This window comes from Neolamprologus multifasciatus, chromosome 1 (genome assembly GCF_963576455.1).
Source record: "Neolamprologus multifasciatus chromosome 1, fNeoMul1.2, whole genome shotgun sequence".
NCBI lineage: Eukaryota > Metazoa > Chordata > Actinopteri > Cichliformes > Cichlidae > Neolamprologus > Neolamprologus multifasciatus.
In genome coordinates, this window is record NC_140439.1 from 21,447,819 (window position 1) to 21,459,645 (window position 11,827).

Below are 11,827 nucleotides of genomic sequence, written 5' to 3' on the forward strand. Positions count from 1 at the left end.
AATAAATACCCATAGGCTGACTCAAAGTAATGATCAGTCAACAGCCCTGATGTGTTTGCATTGTTGTGGATACCAAGAAAAGCATGACAAAAATCAAAAAAAGATCTGAAAGGGAGACAAATTCTGGCGTTTATTTCATGACTCTGAGACTATATGAGTTATATTTGGGTGCACCAACGTGTATCTGTGAAGAGAAGGAACCTCTTTCACTCTGGTGCCGGGGGACATTTTTTCACAGTGGTTTTGAAGTCTCCCAGAACAACGGCAAACCCAGTCATTTGTGAAATTTAAACCATTTTTGCACATACAACAAAAAAAAAGCAATTTCTGTGACTCCACGTGTACATTCAGTGCTCTTTGCACCAACATGGAGTATAAAAACCTATAGGGCTCTATTTCCAAACTGTCAAGAAAATCACGATGCCATTTAGATATCAGTGAAACTGGAAACTGCTTTTAATTCAATCATAAATATCAAATCAAATCCAGAATTCAGTAGATGTAAAGCAGAATACTTTCTTGCAATATATTACATAATAAATATATTGCATAGCTTGGCATTATTGGCAATCCTGGATTTGTCTTTGGAAACATATGGACTGCAAAGGTACACATTAGAAATCTGTAATAGAAAAGGCTTTAAAATTGCTATTACAAAGGGCAGAAAACATTCTGTTTACATACTGTAGAACATGGGATCCTAGCCTGACCTATATATCCATGTATAAGTGGATACTGGCTTATTTAAGATACCATATGAGCATTCATGCTTTGGCATCAGAATCTTTCGTTTTACTGATTATAATGCAGAGAAAGATGTTTGGGGGTAATAGCAACATCACATAGTTTTTCCATCAGAACAGCTAAGGCTCAGAGATTACTGCAGCAAATGCAGTAGAGTAGCACCAGAATGGAGCCAAGCAGTGACTTTACAATAGGTTAGGTACTGAAGGGTTAATAATCAGCAATCCTATCATGTTCATTTTTCAGTAAAGCTATAACACACTATATGTACCTCAACAGTTGCAAATATATTGACAGAGAATTTTTAAACTTCCCAAATATTGGCATTAACACAATCAGTCTGGTTCTGTATAAGGTATTTTCAAACACGAACAAACTATTTGATCATCTCTTAAAAAGCAGATCAGTATTTTTCTGGCTAACTTTTTTCTGATTTAGGGCGCTTTATACCATCAGTAAACCCAAAGTCAAATACTCTGCACTGTATGCATGTAGCAACAAGCTGGTCGTACTTGTTGACCCGATGCAATCAGAAAACAAATTCATGATGCTACAATTTCAGAATATAATTTGGGAACATATTGTACCAACTCTGTCTATGCAGCCATCTGGAAGTACAAGTGATATAACACAACACAAAAATATGAAACCAGTGCTTTGCTAGTCCCTGTCCACATTGTGTGCTGGGAACACACAATTCACAACAATATGAATTGGATTTCAATTTCCTGCTTCAATCTGCTTTTAGAAAAATTGGAGCTAAAAGCTAAAATACCAAACATGAAGAATACTGCATGCATTTAGGACAGACACAAAGTCAGTTGATAGCAAAAGTAAACAGTTTCTTTTTAAGATACAAAATAGGGATTTTTAAAAAATGATTTTAAAAAAAACAAACTACTACACAGTTCAACATGCTCCTGGAACTGTCTGAGTAAAATGCACAGCACTGCTTTGGTATGTACATTTGTGCAACTCGTGTAGGTTACAGAGCATTTCCTGAGACAGAGAAAAGCCAAATGCACAAGTGACGTCCATTAGCAGCATATTGCACAACAGCACCCTGGCTGTCACTTGACCTGAAGATGCAACTTCTGTCAAAGGGGATGCTGGGTTTTATGTGAGCGGAGAGTGATTTGCTTAAGTATTTAGCATAACTGTGAAAAGCACACGCAACAATGGTCTTATATGCTTTTATATATATATCTCTAACACATAAGTGAGAGTGCTTCAGATCTCACTGTAAAAGCTGCGCAATGACAAGCATGAATTCAGGGGCCTCAGAGGACAGCCCTGAAGGGGAAAAAATCCCAAAGGCTCAAAGCTGCACCATAATACTGCTGATTTCTAATGCAGGCGATAAGATCACGAAGAAAAGGGGTAGTTCTACCACGTTAACTGGAGCCTATCTATAGTAGAAAATACATGGGGGTGGGTGCAATCAGAAATGGCAACAGCAAACCAATTCAAGATGTACGACTGATTCAGTCCTGCTGAGCTCTAACGATACCCACAGTGCTTTCTGACCACTAACAACTGATTAGGCAAGCAAAAACACAGATACATAGATTTATTTAGGCTCGCAGTATCGAGCCTGAAGCTGGAGGCTAAGCATACTTTCTACAACGCTTAACAATTACAATAAGCCCAGCTGCTGTCTGCCTGCTTGCCTGTCTGTCTCTCTCTCTCTCTGTATGTCCCATAAACGGTGCCGAAGTGACTGAGGCTGGATAATGTCGCTTTATTAGGAAAACACTCACACCACAATATCAGCTACCAATATTACGATAACGAATCGAGAGAAACCAGAGTGGACAGCAAGCCGTTGCCTGATAAATATCCCAGACAGAAGACAACAAAGACAACACGTACCTGTGTCCAAATCCTTTTTTCAAAATGTGTCACCGTCCTTTTTGCAACATGCGGGGTTGAATCCTGCAGGAAATAGTGACAAGTAATTAAAACAGGTAGTTTTCTACGTGTTACCCGAACTGCAACTAGGCAGGCCTAGTACGCAGAAATCGCGACCCGGAGGACTGTAGCGGCCGGGATTGTGAAACTGGCAACACAGTCCCGAGCCGTACCGAGAAGCAAAATCGAAGGCAGTGGGCCCCGGATGGCTACGAGCTAAGCTAACGCTAGCTCCACTTCACTCAGTAAATACTCGATTATTATCAGCCATTTTGGCTCGAAATGGAAACCCAGTCGACTCGGACGAGACAATACGACCTCCGTGTTATTTCTCTATGTGACAAGATAAAAAAAATCTCACTGTTTGCCCTCGACGAAGTTCCCATTCCTGCCTTCCGAGGCATCCACTGTTGTTTACCCAGCAGGTCGTCTCTTGGCTGGCCGCTTCTACAATGCAGTCATTGCCCGTAATGCCGCATGAGGGCGCTGAACCCCCGCCATCTACTTTTACGACACTTTACGACAGGTTCTTTACTCTTGAAAAGTGTGGCTTAAAAAATAATAATAACAATATAAAATGGTCGTTACAACCCAGACGGGAGAGTCCCTCTTTCTGTTGTTTCCTGCCAACAAGAAAAGAGTAGAACACCGGTGTAGTTATAGGTGTTTAATCCTATTGCCGGAGTTAATTTAGGATTATGTAGCTTTATTCGAGCCTCTATTTCAAGTACTAGCACGCCCACTAGTGTCTACTTGTAGACATAGATTTTTTATGAGCATAGATGTGAGATTTTTTTTTAAATATTAAGTACTATTCTTTTACAAAAAACAAAAACTAAGCTAAACTAATATCGCCACATGCATCCAATGATGTAAAATAAAAAGAAGAACAGGAACAAACTAGATCCTGACCTAGTAATATGAAAATGAAGTCACTTTGATTCTATGGTATATTTTTTTTTATCAGGACTTAATAAAATTAATCTGCCGCTTTGCAGGTCTAGATAGACATAGAATAGACAAATACAACCTCATATCCCTTAAAACACGACTTATTGCATTGTGCCTTTATTTATATAAGAAAAATTCAGCCAATATGCAGACGCTGTGTGTGTGTGTAAGATACTAAGACTAAAAAAAAATTTAAATGAATGAGAGGTAAAACTTGAGGGGGTAGGGACAAATAAGTAAATACTTCTACCTACTCCTTTTCAAACAAATAATGGAATAATATTTTGTAATGATTGTGAAGGCTCATGTTTGAAATGTTTGAAATAAAAATGAACTGAACTGAACTGAACTACTAAGTCCATACTCACTGCTTTCATAGGAATTAAGACAGTACGAAGCAGCCAGTTTCTGCTAATCAAATGCACGTGTATAACTGATCATCAGCAAGTGTGAGTGCCTCATTAAAAGTAGAAATTTTGACATTTTGCTGATCTGTATCTTATGTTAACACAATGCTTGAGATTAAAATTCATCAGCAATGATCGAAGAGAAGCAGTTGTTAAAGGACTATTTCAAAACAATTTGAAATTCATCATTCTACAGTTAGAACGATTATGCACAGGTGGATAACATTGAAGACAGCTCTTAGGTTTCCCAGGAGAGGACCTGTGAGTAAAATGTCTGTGAAGGTTCTCAGTCATCCAGGCCATCGTAGTCAAAGGAGCTTGCAAAGAAAAGCGTCTAAACCTCTTTAAGTTGCTTGAAGACGTTTCACCTCTCATCCGAGAAGCTTCTTCAGTTCTAAGGTCAAATGGTGGAGAGTCCCAGATTTAAACCTAGTGGGAGAATATCCCCCCACAGAGGGACAAAAGGATCCCCTGATGATCCTCTAATCGCCTGAGCCAAGGTGTGAAAATGGGTGTGGGTCCCAATCAGCCAGGGTTTCGGGTTAGCTGGTCTTTGGTCTCTCCAATGTAGAGGTCTGGGCATTCCTCGCTGCACTGTACAGCATACACCACATTGTTAAGTCTGTGTTTTGGAGTTTTGTCTTTCGGGTGAACCAGTTTTTGTCTGAGCGTGTTGCTGGGTCTGAAATGCACTGGGATGTCATGCAGCGAGGAATGCCCAGACCTCTACATTGGAGAGACCAAACAGCCACTTCACAAGCGCATGGCACAACATAGAAGAGCCACCTCCACAGGACAAGACTCAGCTGTCCATCTGCATCTTAAGAATAAAGGACACTCTTTCGAGGATGCCAATGTTCACATTTTGGACAGAGAGGACAGATGGTTTGAAAGAGGAGTGAAAGAAGCCATCTATGTCCACTGTGAGCGACCATTTTTGAACAGAGGCGGTGGTTTACGACACCAACTGTCTGACATCTATAATCCAGTTTTGAGTTCCTTCCCCAGACGCCTTAACGCCCACTCACATCCTGGGCCATCTGACCTCAGGAATTCGCATGATAAGGTGGGGCCAGGTTTCACAATGAGCTCACCCGAAACCCTGGCTGATTGGGACCCACACCCAGTTTCACACCTTGGCTCAGGCGATTAGAAGATCATCAGGGGGTCCTTTTGTCCCTCTGTGGGGGGATATTCTTCCACTAGGTTTAAATCTGGGACTCCTCACCATTTCACCTTAGAACTGAAGAAGCTTCTCGGATGAGAGGTGAAACATCTTCAAGCAACTTAAAGAAGTCCAGACGCTTTTCTTTGCAACCTGTGAGTAAACTCACCCCAAGGTCAGACCATGCAATGCTCAGAAAAACTGCTAAAATAAACAAGTGTTACATGTCAGACTCTTTTAGGATGTTATGATTAAAGTTCATAACAGAACAATTTTTTTTTTAAAAAGACCGCTTGCTTGGAAGTGTTGCCAGGAGAAAGCTTCTTCTCTCTAAAAAGACATGACAGCAAGGGTTAGGTTTGAAAAGTTGCATTTGGACAAACCTTGAGACGTCTGAAACAACGTGCTTCGGACAAATGAGATCAAAGTGGAGCTGTATGGTCATAATACAGGGGAGAAAGTCACGCACCTCATATAAGCACAAACACCTCATATCAGCTGTCAAGCACAGTAGGGTGAGGGTTTGTTTTGCTTTGCAGCCACAGGACCTGGACACCCTGCAGCCATTGATTCAACCATGAACTGCTCTGCATTTTGGAGTTTTCTAGAATCAAATGTGAGGCCATCTGTCCAGCAGCTAAAACTTGGCCTAAATCAGGTCATGCAACATGTCAGTGATCCCAAGCACAGCAGAAAATATACAGCAGCATGGGAGAAAAAGAAAATCAATGTGCCGCAATGACCAGTCAAAGTCCAGACCTGAACCTGACTGATATGCTGTGCTGGAAATTTAGGAGAGCTGACCTTAAGAACAAGTGTCAGGAAACCTCAAAAAAGTGAAGAAATGTCAAAAAGAAGAGTGGGCCCCAATCCCTCCACAATGATATAAGAGACTGATGAAGTCAAAAAGAAAATTATTACATCAACTTACTGCTGCTGATTGTTTCTACCAGTTATCAAATCATTGAGGGGTGTACTTGGTTTAACATGTCATATATTTTGATTAGTGTGCTTTCTTTTCACCATTGGCTGTCTATTTTTTACATTTTTACAAATAGACAGTCATGGGAGGAAGCTGGAGTACCCAGAGGGAACCCCTTGCAAACAGGGAGGACATGCGAACTCCATATAGGCCTGATGGTGGAATTAAACTCAGAACCTTCTTACTTCGCAGCAACAGTGCTAACCATCGCGTTGCCCTAAAAGTTAAAAATGAGGAAAAAAATACAAGCACGCGTGTCCAAAAGAAGAGGAATCTAATGGTGGTTGAATGTTTTTTCTACACTGAAAAAAAGGCACTGGCCATCTCTTGGATTTATGTAAGCATCTTGCATGTATTTAACACAATTGCCTCATGTTTTAAAGATAAATGTAACCATATAGTGTAAAAACTACATGATATGCAGAAAGGGTGTATTAAATTGTTCATATCATGTTCAGGTGAAGTAAGTCAATAAGATAGCAACATTAAATCTCGTGAAACCACGCGTGATTTCATCTCGCGGGCTTTGGATCGTGGTTCAAAAAAGGCATCCATCTCAGTCAAGTCGAGCAGCCAACTCTACGTTTTTGGTATGTCTTGATTTTTTGAATTAATATTTACCATATTTCAGCCAAATGTAGTTAAACGTCTAGAGTGTCGCCATGTAACATGCTAAAAAAGACCCGTTAGCTTATTTGCTGTTTTATCTGTTGTCAAAGAATTGGCGCTTTTTCATTTGAATTTGTCTTTGGCACAAGAGCCGTAATATCACATTAAACCTAATTATGAGGCACTCATAACATAATTTGGTTTTCTGTGTGAATAGATTTGCCAACTGACTCTTCAGTTACATTGTGTATTTACTGCACCGTGGTGTTAGTGAGATTTTGGACATTGAACAGCTTTAGCTAATATCATTAGCGGCATTATGCTAGCTTACATCCCTACCCCTCCTGCCCTCACCTGCTGTCCTTTTGTTTCTGTTTTTTTTGCTGCACATTTCTATTCTGCATTTCACCAGGAGTCAGCTGATGGATTGTGGGTTCAAGGTGTTATGGTAAGAAAGTATATTCTATTTTCGCTTAAGGTTTCTGTAACTTAATTATAATAGGTTTTGTATAATTATTAGGTGCATGCATACACCAATAGACCACCCTATTAATACAACTGAGAAATCCAAAATCTGCCATAGGTTTAACTTATACCTGTATGTATTGTCAGAAAGGTGATTACTGGACTCACATTAATGCACACTTGAACTAAAATGAGGTTGTAACTTGTGGGTTGTTGGGTTGCAAATCAGAAACAAACATCTTTGGATTTTTTTAATCCCATAAGATCTGGAAACACAGTTTTTATTCAACAAAACATTACTGATTAACCAAGCACAGTGCCTGCTGTTATTTCAAAAATAATTTTATGTCATTTCAGATAAAATGCAGCATTCCAGTGCATCCCAAACATGCCTTTACAGTCAAGGTTTCTGACGGAGCTGAGTTTCTCTCTGACAGTCTGCTGAAAGTGTTTGCAAAGTGATCGGGGGAACAGGGCACAAAGCTAAAGGATGTAGCTGCCATGATGACAGTAAGAACTTTAAAATTCTTTAACTACAAAGTGTATATGTATTGCATTAGGTCAGTAAAAGAATTTTATGCTGTATCCATTGAAACAGTCAACTATTACCTGTGAGTACTGATTCCACTGAAAGGATGCCATAATTTTCATCATGCATTTACTTGCCCACTGAGAAAAATTTATCTTTTTTTAAAAATATATGTTCTGGAAACTATATATCCATAAAGTTGATGTCAAACAGGAATTTTTGATATTGCTTTGTAGATGCTGGTGTTGCATGTTGACTGGTTTAAAAAGTCAAGAGTTTTTGTCTGGGATCATTTTCTTCTGTGCTACTGAAAAGTTCACAAATCTCTGTTTTCTTTGTTATAATACTTTAGGATGACATTAATGCTCAAAGGGAGTCCCTCATCAAAGTGCTCCGCATCTGTGTGAAAGACAATTGCAGCATCTTGGTGCAGGAGTTCATGGTAAGTGTTTTATGAGTAGATTGTGGCTTTGCAACATTTAAAAATGCATTTAGTTATCCACTTGATCCTCATTGGACTGGTTAGGACCAGTAGTTCTCTTTAATAATTTGAAGTTCACATGAGGCCTGGTAGTGAACTCGGCCGCCGGCCCTTGAGGCCCCACCCCCACCCCTGTATTAGGGCTCACATCAGTGTGAAAAAAACTTTAAATTTGTCATTCTAGTGAACAAAGGAAAATCCCACCAATATTTACATTAGCTTTTGTTTGAAGAAAAAAAAAAAGACCAACTGACCAACAACTAACCAAATTGTGGGGCTGAAAGTCTAAATTCTAACATCTTCTGAGTGACATAACCTGGATTTCTGATGGGCCGGTGTCTTTCTAACAAAAACTAATGTAAAGCATTTGAAATTATTATGTTTTTCACTCTCTCTTAGAAACTCTGTTAGACCATGAATGGCAGCATGGCAGGCCACTCTTTGGCTATAGCTATTTACTATGTTGCTTTCATTGGTTTAAATTACTCTGACATTAGAACTGGTAGATTCGAAAGAGATGAGTTTAAAAAGGAATCTTAAAAAAATGTTTTGTGTTTAACCAGGACTTGACTGAGGCCACTGCACAGATTGAGGAAACCACAATGAACATCTGTCTCCAGAGGATACGGCAGGCAATGACTTTTCTGATGTTGGCATCATCATCGAGGGTATAGTAGTTCTTCAAGATCTGGATAACGTGACCTTTGCAGTAGCCATGCTGTTTGGACCTTTTTTATTCCTTCAATATGAGTTACCCATCACAGCTCTGCTACACTTTTGAGGTGATTCAAAGGGTGGTAATGGAGTTGGATGCAAGTCAGCTCTCAAGAAAAGCTCACAACTAAGACAAAACTGCTCCTGCAAGGAAAGCTCACTGTTATGCATGCAAGGTGATCAGCTCTAGGTGAGAGAACATTTAAATCTCACACTTGTTCTGCTGCATTTTTGAAGCTCAATTCCAGGAACAGATCGCAGGGTTCATTTTTATATACTCTGCAACTGCCATGAGGATGAGCCGTTTTTTTTGTTGTTGTTTGTTTTTCCTTTTGCTCTGTACAAGTTCTCTGTTTGTCTGTTTGGCAGCATTTTTAAATTTCTCTTTGTATTTTTTCTTTCTTTTACTAGTGAAGAGATGTAGCGTGAACAGTTATACAGTCTAAATATCCCATATGGGTCGTGTGAAATGGTATTTTCAGTTGAAGTAAAGAACGTTGAATATTTCTATGTGTGTTGTTTTGAACCAGGATGTCACAGTATGATCAGTGCTGTAATTTTTGACAGTCACTGTATCAATGTTATTTTTCAGTCTCTTGAATAAAGTTTTTGACCTGCAAGTGCTAATTTCTTTAGTTATTGGGGTAAAATGGGTAATGTTAATAGGAAGGTGTTTGCCAATTCAGTAACCTAATTTAATGTTAATGGAAACTAACATTACCTCAAATTGTTTAGTTATAATTGTTGTTTAACTGAATCTTGACGTCAGAGGCCTTAAATAGAATGTTTTGTATTGTCCTGTAACATTTTTAAAAGAGTCTAATTTCTTTGCTGTGATTGATTCCAGAGAACACGGAAGAACTGACATTATTTAACTGTTGATTTATATAGATTCAGTGGAGGAGTAATGTCAGTTTAATTCTTTACCTACTGTCAATGCAGTGAAATTAGACATTTTGTTTTTAAAGGTTACTGGTGGATGCCAGCAACCATCTTGGAAAAGAACAATACAATCTGTTATAAGGCCTCCATTTGAAAATTGTGTATTTGATACTAGAATATAATAGCAAAATGTAATTTGAAGATAACATGTAGTATTTAAGTGACCAAGTAGTATTGGGTAAAAGTTATTGAATGGTGTTGGGATAAAGTGAAAAAATTGTGAAGGATTAAAATATTCCATGAGCTCAAATTACTTCATCAAAACATGTTTAAGTCACATTTTATCAACACAAATTGCACAGGTTTATTGAACATGAATAAATTGTGTTAATTTAACTCAATTGTTTAAGTTGCTGCCAAAGCAAAACATCTGTGTGCAACAAATGTCCACCATTGAATTAAGTAAATCCAACAACATATTTTTTTCAGTGTAAGTTGAACAGTATTGAACTTACGGAAGATGAAAAGTAGAAGAACAATACTGTGGATGCTTAATCGCATCCACACTAGATATCAACAAATTAAATGTAAAACAAAGATTTAAGAGTAATCAAATTAAATTACAGAAAACACCAAGTGTGGTACAATTCCTTAATCTCAAAATCCCTCCAGGAAGCAGCGGTGGGAGTATTTACACGTATTACTTTTGACGACAGCATTCTCACAAATCTCCACATTACTGTTAGTTGCCACAGACGACTGTGAAATCTGTTCCATCTTACAACTTGTAGCGTTTCAAAAATGTTTTACCCTTTGGCTTAACATGAATTTATAGACACTCTTTAACATCAAAGGACATAGCAGTGTGGCTGAGAGCTCCTCGACGCTGGATTGTTGCGTGAGACTGAGGGAGCGGACATACGGAGCACCGGGCGCACACGGAGATTCATTGTGTAATATTTACATCACTGTAAATAAATGCACTGCATTGATCGCACAGAGTCCTGCATTTTGAGTTCTATTTTCCCCACATTCCCACGGTCTGCCAGCGCAGCCGTGACAGGTAACTTCAAGTCCTGCAGATGTAAAACTTTAAAAAGAAAAAAGATCACAGGATCGGGATTTTAATGTTTGTTTGTTTGTTTGTTTGTTTGTTTATTTCTTTAACCACGTTTATTGCTAAAACGGTTAGCATTAGTAAAACATGTAAATACATAGTAAAAAGGCTCCTCGGAGAAGGAAGTTTTGGGCGAGTGCGCAATGCGTAAAATTGGACACATTTGAAACGGTAGCAGTCAAGGTTGCTAAAAGGGAATGCAACAGGATGGCTTGGAAAGAGGCCGCGGCTGTAAAAAAAAAAAAGAAAAGAAAAAAAGATGAGTGGTCTGGACAAGGATCGGTGCAATTTGGTAAAGTACTATGAAATCTTCGAGTACAAATATTGCGCCTTTATTTCAATGGAAATGCTAGACATTAGTTAGATTTTTTTTTAATCACAGGTACCGCCATCCACTCGCTCTCTATGAGATTCGGGTCATTTTAAAGCAGATGTTTGTAGCTCTTACCGCTTAGCATAGGTATAATGTATGCGGACATCAAACCTGATAACATCATGCTTGTAAATCAGTCTTGACAGCCGTTTAAAGTTAAACTTATTGATTTTGGTTTGCCACTCGTCCTGCAAACATTCCACGTGGTGCCATAATCCAGGCCCTTGGTTACAGGGCCCCTGAGGTCATGTTGGGTATACCTGTGACTGAATCTGCAGACATGTGGGCTCTTGGTTCTGTCGCAGCTTTTCTGTAATTGGGCTACCACCTGTTTCCCGGTATGTGTGAATATGAAATGATGGGAAGTTTTGTTCACATGCTTGGTCGGCCTAATGAAAGAATGTTAGAGAAAGGGAAGCACAGCAAGAAATATTTCTGGAAGAGAAAAGGGATAATGAAACACACATGGGTACTGAAGATATCAGTTCAGTATTCAG

The 11,827-nt window shown here is 39.0% G+C and overlaps 1 protein-coding gene and 1 long non-coding RNA gene across 6 annotated transcripts in view; one reads left to right on the forward strand and one right to left on the reverse strand.

Annotated features, from left to right (window-relative positions):
* The window catches only part of rnf111 (ring finger protein 111), a 33,616-nt gene extending 30,474 nt beyond the window's left edge, over positions 1 to 3,142 (reverse strand). For 2 of the 5 annotated variants that reach the window (XM_085147438.1, XM_085147200.1), the window contains exon 1: positions 2,617 to 3,127. The gene's annotated coding sequence lies outside the window, so the exon portion shown is untranslated. Of the gene's footprint in view, positions 1 to 2,616 lie in introns of all 5 variants that reach the window. The other 3 variants (XM_085147271.1, XM_085147355.1, XM_085147470.1) reach the window with 3 other exon arrangements.
* A 3,300-nt stretch (positions 3,143 to 6,442) lies between these two features.
* LOC146525693 (uncharacterized) lies at positions 6,443 to 10,342 on the forward strand. The gene is made up of 5 exons (XR_014874488.1): positions 6,443 to 6,750; positions 7,182 to 7,217; positions 7,592 to 7,744; positions 8,116 to 8,205; positions 8,808 to 10,342. It is a non-coding gene; the product is annotated as an uncharacterized LOC146525693 (long non-coding RNA).
* Positions 10,343 to 11,827: the final 1,485 nt, after the last annotated feature.